Source organism: Lagopus muta, chromosome Z (assembly GCF_023343835.1).
Source record: "Lagopus muta isolate bLagMut1 chromosome Z, bLagMut1 primary, whole genome shotgun sequence".
Lineage (NCBI taxonomy): Eukaryota > Metazoa > Chordata > Aves > Galliformes > Phasianidae > Lagopus > Lagopus muta.
The window spans coordinates 52,803,527-52,817,229 of record NC_064472.1 but is presented as its reverse complement, the minus strand read 5'-3'; positions in this window follow the sequence as shown (position 1 = coordinate 52,817,229).

Here is a 13,703-nt window from a genome sequence, read left to right as displayed (position 1 = left end):
AGGAGTTTTGCATCTAAATGGACACTCTTTCATAATGGCATAATTATCTGTACAAACTGTATTTGCATGCAGCCACACATTCATGCATCCATTCATATATACACACGCACACAAATAGTCTATCACGCTTTAGAGCAAGAAAAATAGCATTCTCAATTACATTGCTGACCACAGTTGCTCCGTGTGCCTGAAAACAGGAATGTAAGCAGACAGAACCGCCCCGAATGTAGCACCACGCTGCTGAGTCATCTCCTACAGGCTGGATGGGGGCTGCTGGATGCTGTCACGCATTTAGCAGCCTTGTTGCTGTCTGGCTTGTCTAGTGTGAACTCAACTAGTTAACTACTGCCGCCACTGGAAGTGAGATTAACACATTAAAGTCTGCATTAACATTAATAGCCATGTCTCCAAATAGAGGTCTACTTGCAGCGTGACATTCCTGAACCTATTATAGCCATCTGCCACTTTCCCATTACCGCCTCTGATGTTTGCTCAGTGGTTTAAGTTCTTCATTATCAGAGACTGTACACTGTGCACGACTTAATCTCTCAGATTGACTTTTTTTAGGTTATTACTATACTGCATGATCTTCAAGGTCCCTTCCAACCTAAGACATTCTGTGACTCCATGACAAAAGACAGATGCCAGTGAAAACAGCAGACAGGAAGTCAAAGTACTTGCTATTAAGGACAAGTTTTATGGAAAGCTGCAACATTGTTTTGCAGGACATTGCTTCCTGTTTCAGAAATATGGAAAAAAGAAACTGGGATTGGTCTGAAGGGGAATATGCGTAACACAAAAAATATTTCACAATCATATGTTGTTTTGTCAGAAGTTAAAAAAAAAAAATAGTAAACTGAACTAATGGTGAACAGAACAAGTGACGAGTAAGTAAGTAGCTGGGACAGGACCACAGCACTCTATGCAGCTTGACTTGCCCCTGAGCTTAGAAGATGGAAAAGAAGCCTTCACCTTTAGCTGCAACTGTAATGCTCGTTTTGCTGTGCTTCACCCACTAAACACATCACTCCTGCCTTGTTTACTGCTTGCAGCTATTTTCTGGCTGCAAAATAGCCCAACAATATCAAGCATTGATTCACCCAAGCGTCCAAGCATCACTGTCATGACACAATGCACTGTACACTCTGTTGTGGGGTAAGCTTCCTGCAGCAATTCCCTCCCAGCTCATGCTTTTCCGAAGACAAATACAGCTCTAATGGTACTGGTGCAGGGATAATTTTCTCAGCCTGCACCACTTCTGCCTGAGAGCACTTATCCTTTCTAAGCTGTGTGTTAGTTTAATGTTTGTCCAACCGTGGGCTCTGGAGTGGCCATGCGTTGCAGTGAGACCAGTTTCCATGCATGTTCAGGACCAGGCATCAGTACAGAAAGGCAGAGGACTTGGTTTGCCATGAAACTACTCAGTAGTTCAATCCAGTGCAAGTGCGCACCAGGTAATGTGCCAGCCATTACAGAAGTAACAGTCTTGCACACATCATAAAACCTCAAACCCACATTTTCCACTCAGAAGAATGCACCACACATTCAAGCCCTAGCAGCCCTGGCAACCAAGGCAACGCTGCTGCTCCCTGCAGGCAGTGTCCATTCAGAAAGCTGTGTGCAGATATCCAGTGTGTGCAGATACCCCTGGACCACAGCTGTGTGCAGCATAAGCTTTGCCTGCATGCACAGAGTGCAGCAGATATGGTGAGTGACACACACACAGGATTTCTGATATGAGATATGAAGGAACTCATATTTTGAACTCATCCCTGCTTTCACAGGTATCCACAAATATTGCAAAACACAGTCACTTCAAGTAGCTACAGGGTAAGAGAGCAGCAAAATCTGAGCTGAAGTACTGTGCTTGAGGAAATGCATTTGTTTGGTGTGGCTCTGCATGAGACAACACCTAGAATAGCTGCACTGTGCCCAGGCTTGCTCTTCTGAATGCCACTTGGCTGCCCCAGCTACCTCCCTCACAGGCACTCCATGCCTGCACCTTTACCACAGCCCAGGGAGCACAGGTTACATCCCAATTTCCAGAACAAACAGCAGAGAAGTCTCTTTGCATGGGAGCTGGACTGGACTGCATGATTGTGTTGGGAAGTAAATAGTTCCTTCAGCCCTCTGTCTGCACAATGGCAGGGGAAGATGCCTGCTGTTGGCTATATGCCTCTGGTGTGATTCAGCATCTGAAGGCACCAGATGACAAACATGCTCTGCTCTGTTTCCAGGAAGGCTGTAAGCCAACGGCAGAGCAGCTCAGAGGTGGAGTAACAAGCAAAGAACAAACCTGAGATTATTAGATGTGGCAGAAACAACAGCCTCAAAGTGAGAAAGTAGATAGTCCCTTCCATAAGACCCTGAAACAGTCAGATTTTTTGCACTTAAATAAAAACAAGTAATGTATAAACACAAATGCACAACTCCTAATCCAGGCTCTGGGGGACGTGAAAAATGTTCCCCCCACAACTTAGTGTCTGGCATAACCAGAGGGAGTGTGGTCATTTGTGCTTGCCAGTGACCTGCCTCAAAACTTGTTGCAAATAATGATTTCCCACTGCCCCTTCTGAGTTTTAGATTAAGTTAAAAAAAAAACCTTTATTTTTGAAGCAACAGTGCTTTGCATTAGCCAGCTCCAAATATCAGCACAAGCAGAAGTCCCTTCTCTCTCATGTCGGAAAAAAAAATCAGAAGGAACTGGGTTTGTTTAGTCTCAAACAAGAAGACTCAGGGGAGACCTTATTGCTTTCTCCTATTGCCTGTGGTGAGGGGTGGGGAAGGCCTCTTCTTCCAGGTAACTGCAATAGGATGAGAGAGAATGGCCTCAAGTTATGCTGGGCGAGTTGGAGGGGTGAAGGTTGGATACTGGGAACAATTTATTCTCAGAAACAGTGGTGATGCAGTGGCACAGGCTGCCCAGGGAGGCGGTAAAGTCACAGTCCCTGAAAGTGTTCCAATAAACGTGTGGATGTGGCACTAAGGGACATGGTTACTGGGTGAATGGGGATGGGTTGGGGTTGGACTAGATTATCTTAGTGGCCTTTTCCAGCTTTAATGGTTCTATTATTCTAAATTAGGACACCAAAGTCCATTCTCCTTGCAAACAAAACTGCAGAGTTCTCCCAGCTTTGCTTACTGCCAAATCTTTCTCAATACAGTGTCTACACACAGGGTCAGCAGGTTGCTGGTGCACTGATATTTGTGGTGAACAAAGAGTTATGTTCCAGTATACCCATATTTGTGCCACAGCATGGCGCCAGAGTAGATATCTCCTCTGTTTTTTCTGCCTCTGCTGCCAAAGCAGATGGATGGCATTAAGGGCAGAGGACACACTTTACACATCAGAGAGGGACAAATCACCCTGATGGGGAACTGGATGGGAAGACTAAAAGAGCAGGTAAGCCTGGAAATACAAATGGGACTTCCAAAGCACTGCAGGACTTGGAAATCGTAGGAACAGACACAGGACTGCAAAGCCTAGAGCGGGACAGGATAGCACTCCTCATGGTTCTTGTTTGTCTTCCTGTATGTTTTGCTTGGAAAGGCTGAATGGAGCCACTGATGGACTGGCTCTGAATTGCCAAGCATAGCATCACAGCCTGTATGGGGACAACTGGGGGCCATTCTAGCTCCCTCTCCTCTTCCCACCTTGGGCACCAAGACACCTGAAAAGTCACTAGCTACACCATGCCTCACACAGCAAATGCACAACTAAGGCACCAGCTTGTATCACCCTCAGCTTCTGTTGTTCTCAGTGTTTACATTTGCAGCAGTCTGCTGAGGCACTACTAGATTTTCCCAAATTAAGCCACGTGTTTGTTGTTGTTTGTTTTTGGACTGTGGAGTGCTGCAAAACATCCTGCAAGAAGTGCAGGGTTGTTCCAAGGTAATGTATATGTTGGCTGATGCTTGCTTTGCAAGGGCTTTTCCTCATCCCCCAAATGCTCTGGAAATGACACATTAGCCACTCCCTGCTGAAACAATGGGAATCAAAACTGTGCCGCATGAAACTGCTTGATTAAATAACAATGTTCCATAGGTTCTTTTTATATCACAATAACATCTGGGAGCCTCAAGCACCCCCTGTACGGCTGGTGATATAGCAGAAAGATGGCATTTGGAAAATTAAAGCTAAAAGATGTACACATCCCTTTTTGCTACTTAAAATGGCTGCATACCTCAACAGCACAATGACGCTGGCTTCTTCTTGTCCCATGGTACAGCTGGCCTCTACTCAGTCTCTTCAGGCTGCCCCAGCCTGTGGGCTGGCTCTGATTTTTACTGCCTCTTCTCAGGGGAACTCCCTTTGCCTTCCCCTGGGCCTGTGACTCATTTCCTTGTGCTGCTCGTCTCCTCCTGTCTTCTGCTGCCCTAATCGTTTGGTTTTGCTGTTATGCTCTCCAGCAGTGAAGCACGTTTAAAAGACAAATGAAACTACCGCATTGTTGGAAATCTTTCCTTCTTTTTTTTTTTCTTTTTTTTTCCCCTCAACACACAACCCTCTTTGTGAGATCCTCAGTGAAGCTTTGTAAATAGGCTGGGGTTGGTACAACGGGAGAAAACCTATCGACATTCCTAAAGCGCCATTTAATATTTATGCCGTGCGAGCACGCAAAGACGCAGGAGCGGGAGTAACTCAAAATGAAAAGTGGTCTGAAATTTCAGCCTCCTGGAGCGCTGGTAGAAATGAGCGGCGGTGGTAGGCACGTGTAGGCAGCGAGTCTCCTGGGCAGCGCTGCCACCTGCTGGGGCCGCCGGGGAGACCCATGAGATCTCTTGCGTGAAGCAGAGATTCATTTATGGATACTGGAAGCTGAAAATTGAAGGACTGCTCTCATTTTAGGCCTAAGGCACAGCCAAGCAATACTGTGAAAGGTATAGTGACTGAAGGCAAAATAGATAGTCAGTGTTTGGACCAGTCTCGGGTTGTTTGGATAGAGACGTATTTGCATGCCTTACTTGCACTACAGAACTGCAGTCCTTAGAACCAAGAAACAAACTGCTGCTGACTCAGATGCATCCTCAATTTTTACAGACTTAATTTTGCTTTTAATAGATAAAACATAGCAATGCAGCAGTGATGGTTCACATCAGAGATGTGATCAGAAGGGGAACTGAAACGTGAGCTTCCACATTGTTCTTCAGTACGTGTACTTTCAGAAAGAACGATTTCACATTATTCTCTTGTGCATTTCTGAGAATTAAAGCTGCCTGGTAGAATTAGAACTTTTCAGCTGGAAAACAGGGCACAGCCTATCTCACTTCGTTGAGAAACATTCAAATAAGCTGGCCACTTTTGCAGGATGCCTTGAAGATGAACAAATTGAAGGTAAACAAAAGGAGCAGTTTTCAAGGTTGAAAACTCCTTGGCAAGGGTACTTGTGCTTGCATATTTATCTGCAAAAAAAAAAAAAAAAACATCTGATGCAGAACAGTTCTCTCAGTATACACGAGGGTGCATCAGAAAACAGCTGAAATGCTGGTAACGTAGAGCCCGTTTAATTTAAAACAATATGTTCTTCGGCAACGGTGTGTGCAGGCTCACTTCATTCTGGATGCAGTGCCGGCCATCCTGCTGTAGGTGTCCCTGCTGGAGCATGGGGTTGGACCAGATGACCACCAGGGGTGCCTCCAACCTCAAACGTACTGTGATTCTGTGCTCTTTGACTCAGTGCTTTCATTTCCTTGCTGAAGAGTGGCAAAGAAAAACATACAGGCAGAGGTGCACTTTGGAGTGAACGAAATACTGAGCCCGCCAAGAAGTTTTGGGACTGAGGCACAGCTTTAGCATATCTGAGTGGCCAAAGGAAACCCTTGCTGTACTTCTGCGCTTGTTATGCTCAGAAGATTTACCTCTTTTCACCTCTTTTTCACGGCCATATGCTGGATAGGTAACAGAATATCTTAATGATTGTGAGATAACAGCCCTCTGAACACAGTACAATTTTTTTTAAAAGTTCATTTCTATCTCTCTTTGTATAATATGTCAGAAGGTCTTTCATTGAAACCTATTTTTCCTTCACAGTGGTTTCTCACACATCACATTGTTTTCTGATGACTCAAAACTGAGTGCTGAAGTGGACACATCAAAAGGGAGGACCAGTTTACTGAGAGCACTGGACAGGCTGGAAGAGTGGACAAGCCAAAATATGAAGTTTAGCAGACAACTCTAAGGTCCTGCATTTTGCACAATAAACCGAAGAGCCCATTACAAGGGTAGGGTCTGTGGGGATGAGAAGCAGCCTTGCTGCAACATACCTGGACATCGAGATAAACAAGCTGAACATAAGTCAGCAGTGCACCACTGCAGCAACAACGGCAAATCAGACCTTGGGCTGCACCTGCTGGGTTATTACCAGCAGAGATGTCATCCCACTCTACTTGGTGCTTGTCAGGCTGCTCCTGGAGTACTGCGTTCTAGTTTTAGTCCACACAATTAAAAAAAATACAGCTATGGACAGACTGGAGAGGGTCTAAAGGAGGACCATGGTGATGATCAAAGGAAGAACCTGCACAATAAAGAATGACTGAAGGAATTAGGTCTTTTCAGCCTGGAGAAGAGTGGGACCTTGTAACTGTATTTCAGTACTTAAAGAGCAGCTGCAAAAAGGACACAAACTGTCTCTTTTCAAGGAACCACATAGTAAGACAAGTGGCAGCAGGTACAAGTTGCCTCAGGATAAGTGTTATCTTCATGTGAAAGATTTTTTACAGTGAGAATAATCAATCACTGGAAAATCATCACTGGAGGTACAGAATTGCCATCACTGGAGATTTCTGAGATAAGATGGGGCAGGTTGACAGATAATTTCATCCAGGCTCCCTTTTCCCAGTGAACTGGGGTCTTTGAGGTCCCCTTCCAATCTGGACTGTTCTATGAGTGTGATCTCAAAAGGCTCTCCTGTATTTTGGGAGTAGGATGTCCAGGATTCATATAAAATGAGATCATTAATGAATCAGTGGATGTAAGTTTTCATACCAACTTGATCATTCTCACTTATCATATTAAGATATGGTGTATGCTTTTAATTCTTTCTTAATCCGTTTTTCAACTAATCATCATTTTAAGCTATGGTTGGCCACTGAGGCCTGCTAACATCTGCCCTATGCAAACAGAGAAAAGAAGCCATGGATTATATCTGATTATCATTGTTATTTGGCATTCTGTGCTAGGCTGAGCATTGCAGCAGCTGTATTTTCTAGAGACGATTGGCTGCATTATACATAAAAGTAAAAAGATTATTAAAAGCCTGGGAAAAAAAGAAAGCTTACTTTCAATCCACATAAAAGCATATGAAGATTATAGTTGTTTGGAGGTGTGAATTCCTTGTCAGTATAACAATAAAGAATTTTTGTGCACTGTGCCTTCAGGTGTAATTTGTAGCCCATTTTAAGCATTTACCCTAGGTGACTAGCAGCTCTGGAAATAATTTTCTGAATGTGCTGTCCTTCCTGTCTTTGTGCCCTGAGGACTTTGGGGGTCCATTCTCCAGAGCTCTTTGCAATGCAATTATTACAGATTCACTGTGGTTCTCTATCAATAGGTTGAGGAAAAATGTCAGGATCTTCCTTCTCCAGGGAGGATGTTCCAGGATACTCAATAGCCATGAACTGTCCTGCAGTGAAAGCACAGTCAAAGGTTTTTCAGAAGCAACAAGATGGCATATGGCTGCATTGACTGTCAGCTACTGCAAGCCCAAAATAGGATGACACACAGAGACTTAGTATTTTGTTGAGATATTTTGTCAACAGTGACCAACTGCTGTGGGCCAGATGTAGCAGGGATTGCATATGTGATGGAGGTACAAATTCACAGTAGGGAAAAAAAAGAAGAAAAAAAAAAGTAGAAAAATGCCTATTTGATTATGGGGGAGAGGAAGGAAAGGAATCTTCTTGTCTTAGCTTACTGTCAAACCTCCGTGGTTACCACAAGTTCTGCATTTTTGGAGCTCTTTCTGCTTATTGGTACACAGGGAAACATCTACCCTAGGTCAATGAGTACACTACTATATAAGCTATGGAGTCAGCATCTGTGTGAAGAGAAGCATGGGGAAGCACAGGTCAAGGACAGAAATGCATCAGCTCCAGCACCTCCAGCAGTGGGGAAGTAGGCAGCCTACCCAGGCAGTGCCCTCTGTGTACTGCTGGGGATCTCTGTGATTTTTACCACACAACCTTCCCACAGATTTCACTTACAGACTGGTATTGAACCAGTCAGTACATGCCTTTCAGCCTGCAGAAACTGTGATTGAATGAAAAATATGAGTTTTGTGCTGCTTTCCATTCTTCCTTCAAATGTGCCTGTTTGTCCATCACTTGCCCTGTCTGTACTAGCTGTTAATTAATTTACTTTAGAATAAAAATTTAACACACGTTATGAAAAATTCTGAGCATGAAACAAATTTACATAGAGTTTAATTTGACACACTGTAAAGTTTTTCAGGCAAGACAAGGAAGACAGCATCTGATTAATCTAGCATGCAAATTTAAGCATATTATCAATTCATGCTATCAAGTGTGAATAAGACAGTGACAAAGCTGAGGTTTATTCCTGGTTGAAATAATCCATCTCAGTCCTTGTGAAATATTCTGGGAGACAGTGGCTCCAGCAAAGAGAGGTATCAAGAGGATATTTTAGGGGGGAATCTTCAGGTTTATAAGAGTAAAATGTAAAGGTGTCATGTCTGCTGGAGAGCCTAGTGCATCCTGTTCTTCTCACTCAAGGAGGACCAGAAATATGACAAAAAAAAAAAAAGAAAAAAGAAAAAAAAAAGTAGCTGTGCACTTAACAGGTATCTTTGCTGACAGTCTAAATAGAAGTGAATGTTCTAGAAGAACCAGGGTCAAATTAACTTCTGATTAGGAAAAAAAAAAAAAAAAGAGAGAGAAAAAGAGAAAATAGATTGAGAAGTTGCTATGGGGTCATAGCTCTTTTTCCACTGAATTTTCCATCTTCAAATGAGAAGATTTTCTGAAGCTTTCCTTTCTTTTTATTGCTGATGGACAAATGTTAGTTCTGAAATCTTTTCCTTTTGAATCTCTCCTACTGCCATTGACACTTTGGCATAAAATATGTGTAATCATGGGACTACTATTCTTTTCTAGTTTCTACCACTTGCCTGCAGCACAGTGGCAGTGCTCTGCTGTTGCTGAACTCAGTCAGGGGTTAAAATTCCTGCCAGGAGTGCTGGGTGCTTCTTCGTGTGGGCTTGGGACTTTCCCACTTCAGCCTCATAGCTAAAAAGGACTTGATGTTAGAAACTGGAGTGCACAGGGCAGGAACGAAGGCAGTAAGAAGAAGGGTCCAATACTGTACGATTTTCACTCCAGGTAACTCAGACAGATTTTACTTCTTTTACCCAGAGTGATTATCCTTCACTACGAACAGAAAAAAATGGTGTTTTTCATATAATCTTTCATAACATAGCATTGCTGAAGAGTCGGCAGCAGAAAGAACTCAGAAACTCGATGCTTGTTTTTTTTTTTTCTGCCTGCTGAGATACACTCAGGGACTTTTTTTCCCTATTTTAGCACGAGTTCTATGTTTACAGTGAGAAAGCCTTTATGAGCTCGCCCTGCCACTGTAACCTTTCTTCCTCTATTTTAATGAAGTTGCAAAGGCTAGGGGGTGCATGTGAAAGAAAGAGAAAATGAACTAATGAGGTACATAATCATTTTTCCCAGAAGTTCATCTGCATGCAGGAATTGAAATCAGCCAGGCTGAAGCTGGATGCCCTAGGGCATTCAGCAGCTTCTGCCGGGGCCAGGGTGGCCTGCATGAGGCCATGCTGAGGCTTTGAGTTGCAGTAAGGGCTGGCTGATGACTGGCAGCCCTGCCAGAGTTCATCTTCCCATTTTCTCCCCAAAGCAGCTCACCTTGTAGCCATGGCAACTTGCTGCCAGGCACAGGCAGGCCCTGTTGCTGTCACTGCCCCACAGCTGCCATCACAGCTGTGTACTGCAGCATCACAGGCTGCTGCCTGATGTGGCACATGGGTTGCGGGGTGGGCAGAGGGGCTGTAGGAGATGCTCACTTCCACATGAACACAGAAAAAGTGCTACTCTCCTCACAAATGCAACATTTGGTTTTGCTGCTGTCACACACAGCTTTCTACCGCAGTATGTGTTCTGTCTTAAAAAATCTCCCATTAATGGGAGATGGCATGGCTAGCTCCATCTCCAGGTTGCACCTTCTTATTACACTTGATACCTCTCTGTTTAGGACCTGTGGCTCCAGAAGTCTCTATTTTGGCTTTGCTGAAAGAAGCCATGCTGCACCTTGTCAATTGTCAAAGCTGACAAAAAGACTGCCTTGCCCATAATCCATAATACTGATATTTCTATATGCATAAGTGCCCACCCTTGGCTTACACTAAGTATTGATTCTGCTAATACAGTGATATCCCTGAAAAAGGGCAAGTTTCAAGATTGACATATCTGTTACTGCAGTAGAGATGGGAAAAGGAAGCTTTAGTGCCTGAAAAGGAGATGACACACGTAAAACAGAGAATGATCTGTAGGATAACATATTATTCCAAAGAGAGAAGTCAGATTGCCAGGGCCACCATGCAAAGCAAAAGATCATGCCTTCTGGAATGGCTCTATCTTTCATGAAGGTGGACAAATGAACTGCATGACTGTTGTAGTCATCAAAGCCACACAGGAAAAACATTTTGTAAATGCCAGGAAATTAAGTCTAGTCTTAACTTGCTGTAGAACAACTTGGTTCTTAGATCCATTAATGAGCTCTGTCCTTGTCACATTATATTGGCAATCTTCCTTACTAGAATTTCTGTGGTGCTTTGTGACCATTAATAGATGTATTATTTCCTCACTGCTGTGCAATAGCAAAGGGGAGGAAACCATCACTACATACACAGTGCAGATTTATTGATTCAGTTTCAAAGATCAGTTTTCAAAAGTCAAAAGAAAACTAATATTTTCCCTAAAAGGAGTTTGAGCTCAGTAGCTACAAACACGATGCTGATTAACTTTGCTCCTTACATACAAATTGAGTTATCTTCTAAGTAAAACATGAGATGACAGTTTTGTGAATAGTCCAAAATCATTTAAATAGAGTTGTTCTTCAGGCATTTAAGAAAACAGCTGTGTTGAGGGACAGCCACATATATTGTCAATACTAGATGAAACTAGCACATGGTATTACCGAACAGGTTGTTTCCATAGAATAACTGTAACTCTGGCTTTCATCACAGTTCTCATCATTCCATTTAATGCACTGAAACTAAATTTTGCTTAGTTAGCATGGTAGGATTTGAAGAATCTGTTTCATTCTGGTTGTTTTGTGGTTACACTAGAAGCTCAAGTATCACTGTATGTGAAACGCCTGGAACCTAGGAGATGGAGGTCAGCCATACAGAGTCATGGTTATATGCTGACATTTTCAGTGTATGTACCTTTCTTGCAATCTATAACACTATCTAATGTTTAATACTTGCTTCAGACTTTTATTGCAGCTATCTGTATTCTTTGAGGACAAGGAAGTGTTGGTATACATACATAAGGACTTTTGAGCACTATTCCAGTGTTTGCATATTCTCCTGGAGAGGAGAAGCAACAAACAAAGCAAGGTAGTCACTGATAAGGAAGGTCAAATTCCAAAATGAAAAGTATTCTGAAGTGCAGCTGGTTTACACAGCTTTCTAGCTCCATAAAAATGGTACTTAGAAAAATAATATGGATCAAGGGTGACATGCTGTCGTATCTAGGAAAAACAGGGGCTTTTGATTTGGATGTCATCATCCACTTGGTCATGTTCATTACAAACCCACAGTAAATGAACTGTGCTGATTGTGAGTTGATTGCTATGCAATGTGCTCATCATTAGCATAATACAGAAGCAACACAACTGAAGAATAAAGAAATGTCATTAATACATCTGCAAGTAATCTGCACTATCCAGCTACTGGGACAGTAATCCAGAACAAATTGTTAATGGTACTTGTATCTCTTTCAGCACCAAATATTTTACTGAACAATCCTAGCTGATGTTATACTACATTTTGTTTCCAGTTTCTCCTCCACTTTTAAAATTTCCCATTATATGTTGCTATTCTGTGTGCTGGCTGCTAAGTTATTTTTTTTTTATCTTGCCCTTGGTCTCTGCAAACAATCCAGACACACACTTTTACTGTGGAAATTATTGGTGGAAATACACCTTTAACTATTTATGCTTTTTTTATTCTTTTCCTTTTTGATAAAATATGTTATCTTGGAAGATTGAAGCTATTACCTGCCTGCTGTCATATATAAGGAAAGATGACCATTTTGCTAAATAGGAGCAAGAATAATCTATTCTACTTACCAGTCTTTTTTGATCAGAGGGTACATTCATGGCTTGTTAGCAGTACATTGACTGTCTCTCTGCAAGCTGTCAACCTGACACAGTGGTTTCTTCCCTAGACCTTTCCTGTAAAACACCATAGGAGAGTTTCTAATTATATTGGCCAGCTGTCCTGGAGGGTATGTGGTAAACATCCCTTATTTGTGCATGTGAAAGAACATGGTTGTTTCACAGTCAGTGTGACAGTCTTGAATTCAGACAGGATGGTGTGCAAACAACTTACCTTGTTAAAAATGGAGAGTTGTATTTGGTTCCTCCCCATTATCAAATATCTGAAAATAAACAGATCAGAGGAATGTCAGCAAACAGCACGGTGGTTTATACCATCCAGACAGCCCTAGCTATGGCCAAATGCTAAGGGCCAGACTTACCCTTATGGCCAGGCACTGTACTATTGAGATTCAGAGATCACTCTCTGGGAGCAGACCAGTCTTCCATTACAGGGTCTTTGTTACAGACATCTTTTACTAGTGGTTGCATACAAATATCAGGTAGTTCTGCTGGTCACAGTTGCAACCAGCCTTCATAAAAATGTGCTGAAATTTGGTTTCTCCATACTGAAGCATACTCCATAGCAAGCCTGGTTTGCTTCGAGATGAGCCTTGTTCAAAAAGGAAGTCCTGACCTGACCAAAGTCAGCAAAAGATTTGCTTGTGATCTTCATGGGGACAAGGATTTAAAATTATCTTTCAGGTCACCAAGACATTCCTTCCAGCACACAGAATCACAGAATCACAGAATGGCCAGGGTTGGAAGGGTCCTCAAGGTTCATGAATCTCCAACCCCCCTGCCACAGGCAGGGCTGCCAACCTCCACATTCAATACTAGACCAGGCTGCTCAGAGCCCCATTCAACCTGGCCTTGAGCACCTCTAGGGGCAGGGCATCCACAGCCTCTCTGGGAGGCTTCCAGCACCTCACCACTCTCTCTGTAAAGAACTTCCCCCTGACATCCAACCTAAATCTCCCCTCCCTCAACTTAAAACCATTTCCCCTTGTCCTGCAGTCATCAACCCTTTCAAAGAGTTGATTCCCTTCCTGTATGTAGGCTCCCTTTAGGTACTGAAAGGCTGCAATGAGGTCACCCCGCAGCCTTCTTTTCTCCGGGCTGAACAAGCCCAGCTCCCTCAGCCTGTCTTTGTAGAGAGGTGCTCCAGTCCCCTGATCATCTTTGTGGCCCTCCTCTGGACCCTCTCCAACAGCTCCCTGTCTTCCTTGTACTGGGGGCTCCAGACCTGGACACAGTTCTCCAGATGGAGCTCACTAGAGCAGAGTAGAGAGGGACAATCACCTCCCTGTCCCTGCTGGCCACCCCTCTTCTGATGGAGCCCAAG